This window comes from Heteronotia binoei, chromosome 10 (assembly GCF_032191835.1).
Source record: "Heteronotia binoei isolate CCM8104 ecotype False Entrance Well chromosome 10, APGP_CSIRO_Hbin_v1, whole genome shotgun sequence".
Lineage (NCBI taxonomy): Eukaryota > Metazoa > Chordata > Lepidosauria > Squamata > Gekkonidae > Heteronotia > Heteronotia binoei.
In genome coordinates this window covers 60,662,296-60,674,779 of record NC_083232.1, presented here as the reverse complement: position 1 = coordinate 60,674,779, position 12,484 = coordinate 60,662,296, and the positions used below count along the sequence as shown (strand labels likewise).

Sequence of the window (12,484 nt, the reverse complement as noted above, 5' to 3'; positions counted from 1 at the left end):
TTTCCATATCCCCTCCTGTTCATTATTCTCTTACTTGCACTAAATTAGACAGAGTGCAATCGTATGTAGAATTACACCCCTAGGAGCCCATTGCCTTCAATAGATTTAGGAAGGTGTAACTCTGCTTAAGATGACACTGTTGAACTTGTCATGGATAACCAACCCATGATACAAAACTGGTAGTCATTTTGGCTGTGGTTCCAACCATAATTACTTAAATGTAATCTAGGTAGTGTTGAATACAGTTAGCTATTTCTTCTGTTATAATTTTATGGTCTACTAATCATTGTTTGGAGAAGCAAGTAGTTAAATAAGATTCTCCTGTTCACAACATGCAACCCTAATAGTTGGATTTGAAATTTACCATGCACTTAAAATGAGGAGGATGTATTATGTAATCCATTAAAAAACAAAAGATGTGATGAGAAAGTGGCACTCTCTTCCAATGAATCAATACTGATAAGGATCCATTCAGCATGTTGCAGCCGGTGACCTATTTGTGTGTGCCATTTAAACTTGAAATACACAAGCATTGCAAATATTTTGGCTCGTGTATATGAACTTAATGATGATGAGTGGCTTGACTCCTCTTCCTCTGCCTTGTGTATCCCTGAGTACTCCCCTGGTATACCACAGAATGTCTGAATATGGTAAGGTACCACCAGAACTGCATAATTGTTTTCCTTTTATCCAGTAAAAGCTCTATGATACATTGATCTTGAACCGTGAATAGTTGTTGTTGATCATTTACTACCCAATAGACCAGAGTTGGCCAAACTTGTTTAACTAAGCCACATAGAATAAATGTCAGATGTTTGAGAGCTGCAAGACATGAACATGGCTGGACTTGCTCTGGCCAGCAGCTCCAGAGGTGGTAAGAAAGCAGCTTTAACTTTAAATATGTCCTCCAAGCCCCCCAAGCCAGCTGGGTTGGCTTGGAGAAGGAATTTAAAGAGAAAAATGCCTTTTCCAAGATGACTGACAGGGAGGGATGCCAGCCTCCAAGTAAGACCTGGAGATCCCCTGGAATTACAGCTCGTCTCCAAACTACTGAGATCAGCTCCCCTGGAGAAAATGGATGCTTTGGAGGCTGGAGTCCATGGCATTGTACCCAACAGAGGACCCTGTCCTACCCAGGCTCCATCCCCAATCTGTAGGAGCTTTCCAGCCTGGATCTGGCAGCCTTATCAATGGGGCAGAGGGGGCTTCAAGAGCCATATAATATGTGTGAAAGTGCCACACATGGCTCCCAAGACACAGTTTGGCCACCCCTGCAATAAACAAAAGAAGTTTAAAAAAATCACAACTGCAAGAGTTCGTTTTGGATTCCTGTCAGCAAGTTAAAAAGGTGACTAGGTCACTGGAGTGTACATCAGAATGAGCTTGCAAACATGGTGAAATATAATGCATCCTGAGATTAGCATACAAAGGACACTCCAGAAGGATATATGCTCATGATGGTTTTAGGTAAGAGACAGGGACAGATTCATTCTGAATAAGGTAAACATGTAAACCTACTCCTCATAATGGCTGAGGAGCAAACATTTAATCTGGCCAGAATGAATGCCTTTTAACTGGCTTCCGGAAGATAACAGATATGTGTAGGAGGTAGAATACAAAAAAAAATTGAATACAAAAAAAATGGTTGAGGTATGCTTTAAAGGCAGAGCTTTGGTAATGGATTGATCTTACACAATTTCTCACCAAAGCAAATGCTGCATAAAAACTGCATAACAGAATGGAATCAAAGCACGATACAAACATTTCTATAATTGCCAATTTTAAAAAATAGAAATGGAGGATCATGGAAATTTTGCAAAAAGACAACAAAGGCTAGATTCAGATGACCAATATGAGCTGGCATAGGTACTTCCCCCAGGTAGATTAAAAAGTCAAGATCAGACAAGCACATCTGCCGCCCATTCCTCTCTTGCACTCAGACTGTCCTCCAATGTCTCTGAGATGGATCAAGTAGCAACCAGTGGGGAAGTAGTAGCAAAATCTGCTGCACCCCTCCTGCATTTCCTGCTGTCTGACCACAGGAGCGTGCAAGCAAGATGGATTAGTGGTGTGAATCCGCCAATCTGGGTGCTCACAAGTATTCTTTTAAAAAAAAAAAAAACACTGCCACAGAGCGCATAAGCACATGGCCACTAAAAAAAATGTAAGGGAAGAAAAGAAACCCAAACTGCAATAAGGGGATCATGCACAACAATCGTGTGAATGCGGCAAAGTGCCCCCAACATGATATACAGACACCTTGCATGGGAGTGTGTGAACAGGATTTGTCCACTCCATTTTGGGCCATCACAATTTGAGATGCCTCCCAGTTGCACAGAGCTGCCTGTCTGTACCCAGCCAAAGCCCATTACCCATTATTTAAATCACGTAATAAAAAACTCCATCTTATAAAAGTAGGATGGCTTTCCCCAGAAAAAAATAGAATTGTAAAACTTCCTTTAAAAATTACCTAGTGTCCTGAATCGAGCATTTATCTGATTTTTTAGTAAACAAATTTTAACGTACTCATGTCCCATTAGCAACTAGAACTGAAATATTTAGGGGAAAGCATCATGTTTTAAGACTTATACAGAAATTGTATTAGAAAAATACTTTAAAATTTTAAAGACTGCACAACATGTACTTCTCTTGTATTGCTTAAATTAAAGGAAAAATCCAAATGCATTGCAAACTGTTGACACACTAATTTTAGCACACTCAAAGAACTATACGCAATCTGTCATAAAAGTGGCTGTCCAGTCACCTTTTTCAAGGATTTAACTCTAGTCCACAGAGGTCACTGTGGCACTTTATCATTTGCTTTACTTGTTAGTTCTATATCCCTTCCCCATATAAATAATTACCAGCCTGACATTTCTAAACTTGTCTGATTATTGTACTGAGAATGACACTGTGATATTAATTTTATGAATATTCAGAAATGGAAATTTTTCCATGGAAAAATTAAGCACCATAAAATTCTGTGCCCAATATCTCTGATAATATTTTCAACTTCAACAAAGATCCAATCTACTATCCCATTTCAAACCATAATCTTTCTCTGGAAATTCTGCCAAAGCATGCAAATATATATATCCCACTTCTTTGGAAAGCATGGCAACTTTTTTTTAATCCATCTCTGTAGCCCTATAACACTAGCATGTGAGATTTAAAAAATAATCCAGGAAGAAATTAGAGGTTCATTTAAGGCAAATATATTCCCAGGTAGTAATTCTTAATTTGCAAAGAAATCTTCAGATGAGTTAAACATATCTAGAAAACTAAAATATATATTTAAGAATATGGAAATACTCCAAGTTATCAAATGCATATTTGAACGAAAATGTTGTAAGGATAAATAGGAGAAAAAAAGGAAAAATGTTTTGATAGTCTGTTTTTGAGGGTTGACCTTTTATCCATTTGTAAATACAGTTTCCCTGTTTGTGATGGTTTCATATATAAGCTGCTAATTCACAGCCAATTTATGCTGTAATCACTCCATGTTGTAGTTGATTGCACATTTATTTACTAATGCACAACTGAGCAATTACCATAGCCAGTATCCTTGTGACTTCTGGAATAATACTGGTGTGAGATCATATCATACCAAAAGTACACTGTTTGGTTTAACCACTTATTCCACTGTCTAATTTCCAGCACCATTCAATGCAGATGCTCTAGGCAGTTTACATTTTAAAACAAAAATAAGAAAACCTCTTTTTAGTAACTTTTATACCTACTTTCCCCTTCCTTTAATTCTTGGGAAAGCTTTCTACAACATTATGGAAAAGTCAATTTTCTATTTATTTTGGAATATCTTTGCTTTGTCAAGGTCTGGTTTTTATTAATTAAAGCAGAACATCCTGGTCCATCAAACTAAGCTTTGGACAATGTCTTTGATAAGTTCTTGAAACAATAATTCACTGAAAACCCTTGGGATTATTTCCAGCTCTGTGACTTCTTCCTTGGAACGGAAGGAAGAATTTTGGTAATATTGCATCTGCTAAACTTTAATTAAATTGAACCTTTGGAAAATAAATTTGTACAATGACTCTGTACGTGGCATAATGGTAGTGACTGAAGCTATTTTTATTTATAGTCCGCCTTTCTCTCTGAGACTCAAGGCGGATTGCATGTCTGTGAAATCACTAGGATGAAGAAACATCTAATAAACAATGTCATAGCACTAGGGTTGCAGATATCTGAAACAAGGCATAAGTATTAAACATATGTTAAACAGTGCAAGAAATGACATTACATAAGCAGAAATATAATACAGTGAGCAGCATAAAGTATGCAACAGGTACTTTGTATTAGTAGTACAGTCAACAATTCTGTTCCTTTTATTGAAGTGTCTTCCTGAATTATTCTGTTAGTAGCCTTATTTCCTTTATAAAATCATATTTTTAAATAATTCAAATTAAAATAGTTTGTAGAAAGCCAGAAGCATGGGATCTTCCTGACTTTCTCTGGCAGGATCAATCCGGAGGGTTGAGGCTGCTACAGAGAATGTGCTTGTATGGGTAGTTTATATCTCACCTATTTGCAGGCTCGCAGCTGTAGAAGGACCAGTTATCATGGTGGGGCATAGGAGAGGCATTCCTGCAGGTATGAAGAGCTTTGTGCATGATAACACCTTCATAGAATCATAGAATTGGAAGGTACCTCCAGGGTCCAACCGCCTGCACAATGCAGGAAATTCACAAACACCTCACACACGCACCCCCCCCCCCCCAGTGACCCCTGTTCTATGCCCAGAAGATGAATTGAATTGAATCTGGTAACAAACAAGCAGACAATGAAGCAATTGCAGAATGGATAAAATATGTATGCTCATCTTATTCCTCAAAATAACAGAGCCCGCAGCATTCTGCAGTAACTGGAGTTTCTGAGTTGATTTTTAAGAAAGACCCCCTATATAGAGTACAATGTAGTAGTCTAGTCTCAGTGTGACCATAGGATGAATCCTGGGGAACACATTAGTTGAGTCAAGGTAGGAGGTAGTTTTCAAGACTAAACTAAATTGGAAGAAAACACTTTTCGTGGTTGCATAAATGCTAACACTCGGTCAACTATAATCCTGTGGTTTTTAACTGAGTCAGCTGAATCCATTAAAAGCATGATGTTCTTCAAGACCTCAGACTTCCCAAATGAAGCATTACCTCCATCTTATCAGACTTCAGTTTCAATTTGTTCTAGACTTCCCATTTCCCAGGCTGGGATGGGGGATCACCTACTTTTTGGGACTTCTGCCCCACCCCCAAAGAGCAATGCCACATGGCGACATCCCCGATGCAATGATATTGTACAGAGGTAATGTTGTCATGTCAGGGACATTGCACTGCTTTTTGTGCAAAACGCTGTGGCTTGAGGGCAATTTTACACTAAAAAAAGGAAAAGGTAGTCCCCTTGCAATCACCACTTGTTTCCAGCTCTGGGGTGACATTGCTTTCACAACATTTTCATGGCAGACTTTTTACGGGGTGGTTTGTCTTTGCCTTCCCCAATCATCTACAATTTCCTCCCAGCAAGCTGGGTACTCATTTTACCGATCTCGGAAGGATGGAAGACTGAGTCAACCTTGAGACAGCTACCTGAACCCAGCTTCTGCCAGGATTGAACTCAGGTTGTGAACAGAGAGCTCGGACTGCAGTACAACTCTGTACCATGGGGCTTTTTTCCAATTTTGTACTAGTTTTGTCCAAAAAGCAGAGCATTGTCATGCAACATCCCTGACATGATGACATCGCTTCTGCATGATGTCATCACATTGGGGATATTGCACAACATTCCTGCACTGTCCAGGAATGTGCCCCAAGTCCCCCGTGGACCTGGCAACCCTAATTTGTTAACTCTTGGCCATTTAACCACAGCAGTCAGGTAGTGGCTCAAGACCTCTGCTGCTTCCTTAGGGGAGATTATTTAGAGAGATTCAGGCAATCAGGAACTTTCACAAGGAAAAATAGGCATAGTTAGGTTGTTTAACAGGGTTTTTTTTTAACTTAACATTATTATTGTTGAATATTGCACAGAGTTCAAACTATATTTGAAGACTATGAAAGCAAAGTTTTATCAATGCTATAATATCTGCTAAAATAGCATCAATAAACTAGAAACAATCCTGTCAGCGTTGTCTCTTGAACTTTTACAGTGACATTGGGGTCTTAGTGTTCATTCTTATTTGCTGCTCTTTGACTGCTATAGTTATTGGTTTAGACTGTGTCTTCCTTGTCAAAAATGGGAATTGGCAGTATCTTCTGGGATAGCTACATAAACTGTTCCCAGTGCAGCAGACCATGGTTTTGGTATGCATATTTTTAAATGTTCTAGAAGATTGCCCAGAGCTTGTGACTGCAAACAGACTCTGAACAAATAAATAAAAGTTCTAGTAGTAGCATTCCTTCTGCTCCAGCCTCTCTCTAATGCCCTCCTATTAGTTAAAAAGTACATTTCATATGATGTTTAATATAAAACCTATTTGTAATAAGCAATTCAGTGCTTTAAGAAAAGAATGCAAGTGTTCTTTCTCAGAGATTTTATATTGAGGTGTGTTTTTTAAAAAAAAAATTGAAATGCATCTGCATCAAACACAGGCAAAAGCTGATAATACTTTGTGGCTGTAAATATAAAACTTTAAATTGGGAATATGAAATTTGTTTATAAATATATGCAGCCTCTAATATGATTGAGATAATGTCCGATAGGTATTGAGGTTATTACTAAGTGTATTTGCCTCTTTATATTTAGTGTTGCCAGCAGGCCTAGAGAAAAATGTCCAATCATTTTATTAGAGGCTTAATAGGATATTATTTACCAGGTAAATATTTCTATGCTACGATATTCTTGTGGCCAATTTCTACATATTAAACCAGGGGTGTTGAACACATTTTTAGTGAGGGCCAGATGTAGGGGGATTTTTAGCAATAACGCACAGGAACGCAGTTCTGGCTGGCTTGGCATCAGGGGGTGTGGGCTAATGTGCAAATGAGTTCCTGCTGAGGGGTTTTCTGCAAAAAGCCCTGTGTGATACAATGGTGATGTCATGGGGTGTGGCCTAATATGCAATTGAGTTCCTGCTGGGCTTTTTCTGCCAAAAAAGCCTTGGCCAGATGTAATATAAATAAGACCTTGTTGGGCCAGGCCATTTGTCTCATACAATGAAATGGCAGGTGTGTTTGTGGGTGGGAAGAGGTCTTCTTCCTGCTTCTGCAGTAGAGGTTGCAAAAGCAGGAAGAAAACCCAGTCAACCTGCACCTATCTGACAGTCGGAGAGGTGTTTGTGTGTGGGGGATTTTTGTCCTGCTTTTGAAAAATCAGGAGGAAAGTCCAGCCATCCCATGTCTCCCAGGCAGTCCAGGAAGCAGGGGGGCAGGAGAAAATATATATTCCTTGTATTTCTGCAGTCCCAGCCATCCCAGACAATCCAGAAAGTGCTGCGGGCAGAGAGAGATTCCTTGTATTTCTGAAGCCTGGCTGCAGATGCACAAGGAAGCCCCAGCAATCCTGTGCCTCCCAGGCTGTCCAGGAAGCACCAGGTTGGGGGGATCTTCCTTTTGTTTCTGCAGCCTGGCTGCAGATACACAAGGAAGTCCCAGCTATCCTGCACTTCCTGGGCAGTTCAGAAAGTGTGGCAACCTTGCTTATATTCCAGGTGTTTATACATTTGCATTATTTACATTTTCCCCATATTTTCTTGTACATATATTAGTCTTTAAAAATACCTAAAATCTCAAGCAATTGATACATATTAGTTGCAATCTATTTGTAAATAGTATACAGTAAAGGGGGGAATTAGCTTTTGAGTATGTAAGAAGAACTTTCAGCAAGTTGCAGCTCACATTCGCTGTACTTTTTCTGAGATGTCCTTGGAAAAGCTGCTGAACTTTGCATCACATCCTAAGGCAGTGTCCCTCCCTGTTGAAGAGTTCCATTTCTAGTTTTTGTCACTGGGAAGAGAATACCTAGTTAAAGAGTCTAGTGCCCTTTCACATTGTCATTTTAAGCTGCTTGGGAATAGAGGTTTCAAACACCATATATATTTTTTTTACGTGTACTGCCCATTTCAAGCTGTGCTGTTTTCTCCCCTGCCTTGTTTGCAGCATGTTCAATTCTGGCATTTCCCCCTTGTCTCCGCTTTTGGGGGGGAATATTTGAAATCTAGCACTATAGCACAAAAGTTAGAACATTCAAAGGGCGGGGGCGAGAGCCAGAATATAACTTATTGCAAAAAGGGTGGTGTTGGGGTGGGAATAGCACTTTCTGAAGAGATTTCTAACATCACACTATCAGGATTCAGAAGCCCAAAGAACTCCTGAATATGAAAGACAGGAGTTAAAAACAGCAACATTCAGCCCTACTTTGTAAATGGGACACAAGAAGCTTTGAATAAAAAATATTTTTTAAAAAATCCAGGAGCCAAGAAGTTTGTGTCTGAAATGACACAAAAAATCTCTTAGTACCTGGCTGCTTTAACAGATTACAAAAGGGTGTATCAATGTCCCAGTCCCTTTTTTTTTTGTTGAGCAGTGTAACTGAATACTGGAGGAATTGCTAGCTAAACTGTAACCCCCAGTTAGGACTCCCAGACATGCAAATTTGTTTTGAGTAATTCTGTTCTTCACCCATGTGGACTTCAAATTCTCAAGGAGTAGCACAGACACATCTAGAAAAAAGTCTATGTGTGTTGATTGATTTAGTCTGATTTATTTGGCAGCAATCTGATTTATTTGGTTCTTGAAACAATTTTGAAGACAGAGCTAGCAAATATAAACCCAGTTCTGAACTAGGGTTGCCAGGTCTGACTCAAAAAATATTTGGGGATTTTGGGCGTTGAGCCAGGAGAATTTTCAGGTGGAGCCAGGAGTAAGGTTGTGACAAACGCGATTGAACTCCAAAGAGAGTTCTGACCATCACATTTAAAGGGACTGCGGACCTTTAAAATGCCTTTTCTCCATTTGGAAATACTGGAGGAGGGGCACCTTCTTTTGCAGCTCATAGACTTGGATTCCGTGGTCTAATCTTTTTGAAACTTGGTGGCTATTTTGAGAAGACACCAGATGCTATGCTAAAAACTTGGTGCCGATACCTCAAAAAACAGGGTCCCCCCAGAGCTTCTGATACCCACAAATCAATTTTCCATTATATACCATATGGAACTGATTTCCATAGGGTATAATGGAGACCCCAGCATATAATTCCCTCCCCCCTCCAGCTTTCTGATAACTCTGAAGGGGGGGATGGCCTCCAAACTGGTGGATCCCCTGTCCCCAACTGGGGATTGGCAACCCTATTCTGAACTACATTCAGGGTTCTTCATTCTACATTCAGTAGTTTTAAGCGCACATCACAGGTTTACATAGATCACTCACCTAGGTTTTCTTTCTTTTCCTCCTTTTCCCCCTCCCCTTTTCCCACTTTCATTGGCACACTGCTTATTTTCCAGTAAAATGAAGAATGAAGATGGATTATTCAAAATTGATAACAGTAATGGACCATCCTGTAATGTTTTATTGAATTTGAGCTCTGTAAATTATGTGGTGGAGAGAAATTTGCCTGCTTAAGTATAACTGAAATTGCCACTGTGTTCATATAATTCTTCGTAGTGTAATTTAAGAAAAAGCACACTACCCATATCACTGTTTGAGTAAAAGGTAAAAAGGTGCTATTACACTATCATGACAGCTCTCCTCTTGCTCATAAGCGACAAAGATAAATGTGTCTGCTTATAACTTACTTGGCAGGGCTCCAAACTTGCGGGTGGAGTTTGAAAATAATCTTCCACCTGGATATGAGATTTCAGCCCATTGCAGTGGAGACAGATAGCATATGAGGATGTTCTGCATATTTGGGGGGAAAGTTTCAGCAAATCACATTTTTCTTCTGAGAGCTTTGAAGTTCCATAAGACTGATAAAATCTATCTGAATCAGTGATTACGTTCAAAGAGCAGACAAACTGGGGGCCAGACAGGCTGTGTTTTAGTGTGTATTGGCAGACACTTTAATTTATCTCCCGTTTTAAAGAATTCATAATTAGCTTTTGAAAGTGCTGATATTTATTGAACATTTTTGAGCAATTACTAATGAAGTATACTTGCCATGACTTGTAAAGATTTGTTTATTTTTTGTGATGTGGCTGTGGTTTAAATTGACTTCTGCTGTAAGGGGAAAGATTGGGCTATTGAACTAGCAAATTCAAGAACATTTAAGCACATCTCTCTGTATTCCATGTATGGCAAAAGTCCAATATAAGAATTTAACACCACCTGCATTAATGGAATAATTTTTAATATGGTTAGTTATGACATAAACATACTATTAATGTTTATGTTTTGTGGTATTACAAGATTTATAATGTAAATGGCTGAGGCCAGGAGTATAAGAAAAATATTGTAGAATCATGCAAACATATAACAAGATCTAGATATCCAAATAAGTTAGAGATTCACAACTAAAGACCCAGAGACCAAATCTACCCCTGAAGAGAGGGATGGTGGCTCAGTGGTAGAGCATCTGCTTGGTAAGCAGAAGGTCCCAGGTTCAATCCCTGGCATCTCCAAAAAGGGTCCAGGCAAGTAGGCGTGAAAATCCTCAGTTTGAGACCCTGGAGAGTCGCTGCCAGTCTGAGAAGACAATACTGACTTTGATGGACCAAGGGTCTGATTCAGTATAAGGCGGCTTCATATGTTCCAAGAGTACTAGTTAACTCTTACCTATCAGAAGCATGGGGAGTAAGCAGCTGTAGTTGAGAAGGGACTCTGGCTCAGTGGAAGGGCCTCTGCTTTGCTTGCAGAAGCTCTCAACTTTAATCCGTGGCACTTCCAGTTAAAAAGGACCAGGCAATATGAAAGACCTCTAACCTGGAGAGCCACTAAGTCTGTGTAGACAATACTGATCTTGATAGACTGATAGTCTAATTCAGTATAAGGCAGCTTCTTGTGTATAATTCCTAGAGGTTGATCGAAGATGAGGAAGGAAGGAAGGACTATTCTCTAATATTCCCTTAATGGGAAAAGGAGTTGTATGAAAACTGGTTCCCTGCATACACTTTCTATACTATCATTCTCAAATGAAGTGTAGGGGCTTATTGGTATGATCTGATAGAGTACTGCAAGAAATAAACACATTAAATAATTAAAGACCTCTGAGACATGGCACACCTTCTCCAAGGGCAAATAATTCTGGTGTATGTTTTCCTTGGGAATGATTGGAACATTCAATCATTCTTGATGGAGACATGAGCAAAATTACACTGCTTTCAGAGGAGATCTCTTGTTGTATCTCTGTCCAAGTAGCTGCTCTGGGCATACAGCTTTCTAATCAAAAGGCATATCCAGAGCAGTATCTCACTCAGAAATGCTGCTAACTACCTTTTTGGAAAACAGGTAATTCTGCCATAGCATTGGCATTACATAGTATTCTGCTCAGGAAGACTAGAGTAGAAGGTTGAAAGTATTTCTTTAGCCAAGGGTTACCAACCTGAAGATGGGGCCTGGAGTTCTCTCAAATTATAGCTGATCTTCAGACTACAGAGGTCAGTTCTCATATAGTAAAGACAGCTTTGGAGTACAGACCTTATGGTATGCCACAGAGCCTAAAAGAAACAGAAGTCCTAAAATAACATTATATCCATACTGAGCTTATTCCCTTACCCAGATTTCTTTATTTCATGCATACCCTTCTCTTTCTCCCCAGTGAGGAATCAAAGCAGATTACACTGCTTATCTCTCATCCATTTTTTCCTTACAACCACCCTGTGCAGTGGCTTGGGCGAGGGTTTGACTGGCCCAATGTTACCCCATGAGCGTTGTGGGGATTCAGATTTGGTTCTTTAATACCGTAGTCTGACACCACCCACTCTCCAGAAGTTCCTAAACTAGAGGTGGCTAATTTACATTTGCCTGTTTCATTAAAATAGTAGTTACTAAGTACACTAGAATGTACAAATCTTTAAAACACAGAAAAAGATTATTACAACGGTTTATTAATATTTGAAAATGGGCTGAAATTGTTTCAGTTATTAATCCCTCAAATATATTTGTAATGATTTACAAAGTTTGAAACAGTCAATAGGGTGGTGGCGTTGTTTTTTTTAAAAAAACAATCAAAACTGATTCTTTTAGGAGTCTTGGAAATATGAATATGAAAAATGAATTTAAGTAAGATATTGAACAAGCATCCTGATTTTAGCCAGTGTACTCCGTAAGGAGGTGCATGGAGACAAATCCCATTGAAATAAACAGGACTTACTTCAATTATAGGTGGCAAGAATTAGGAAACAAGTTTTAAGGCCTTTGAATCAAGCTCTGAAGTTGAAGCAGTAACACTATTTAATGTTGCTTAAAAAGTAAATATGGTACTAGTCCATTCCAATAGTCATTCTTTTAGGTATACAAGAAAAACTGCCTGAATAGTTTTAGAAGCCCAGTGGTGCAGAGTGGTAAAGCTGCAATACTGCAGTTGACGCTCTGATCACGACCTGAGTTTG

The 12,484-nt window shown here is 39.2% G+C and overlaps 1 protein-coding gene across 14 annotated transcripts in view; it reads left to right on the top strand.

Annotated features, from left to right (window-relative positions):
* SATB1 (SATB homeobox 1) overlaps positions 1-12,484 on the top strand; it is a 146,663-nt gene that overhangs the window by 73,584 nt on the left and 60,595 nt on the right. The window lies entirely within an intron of this gene.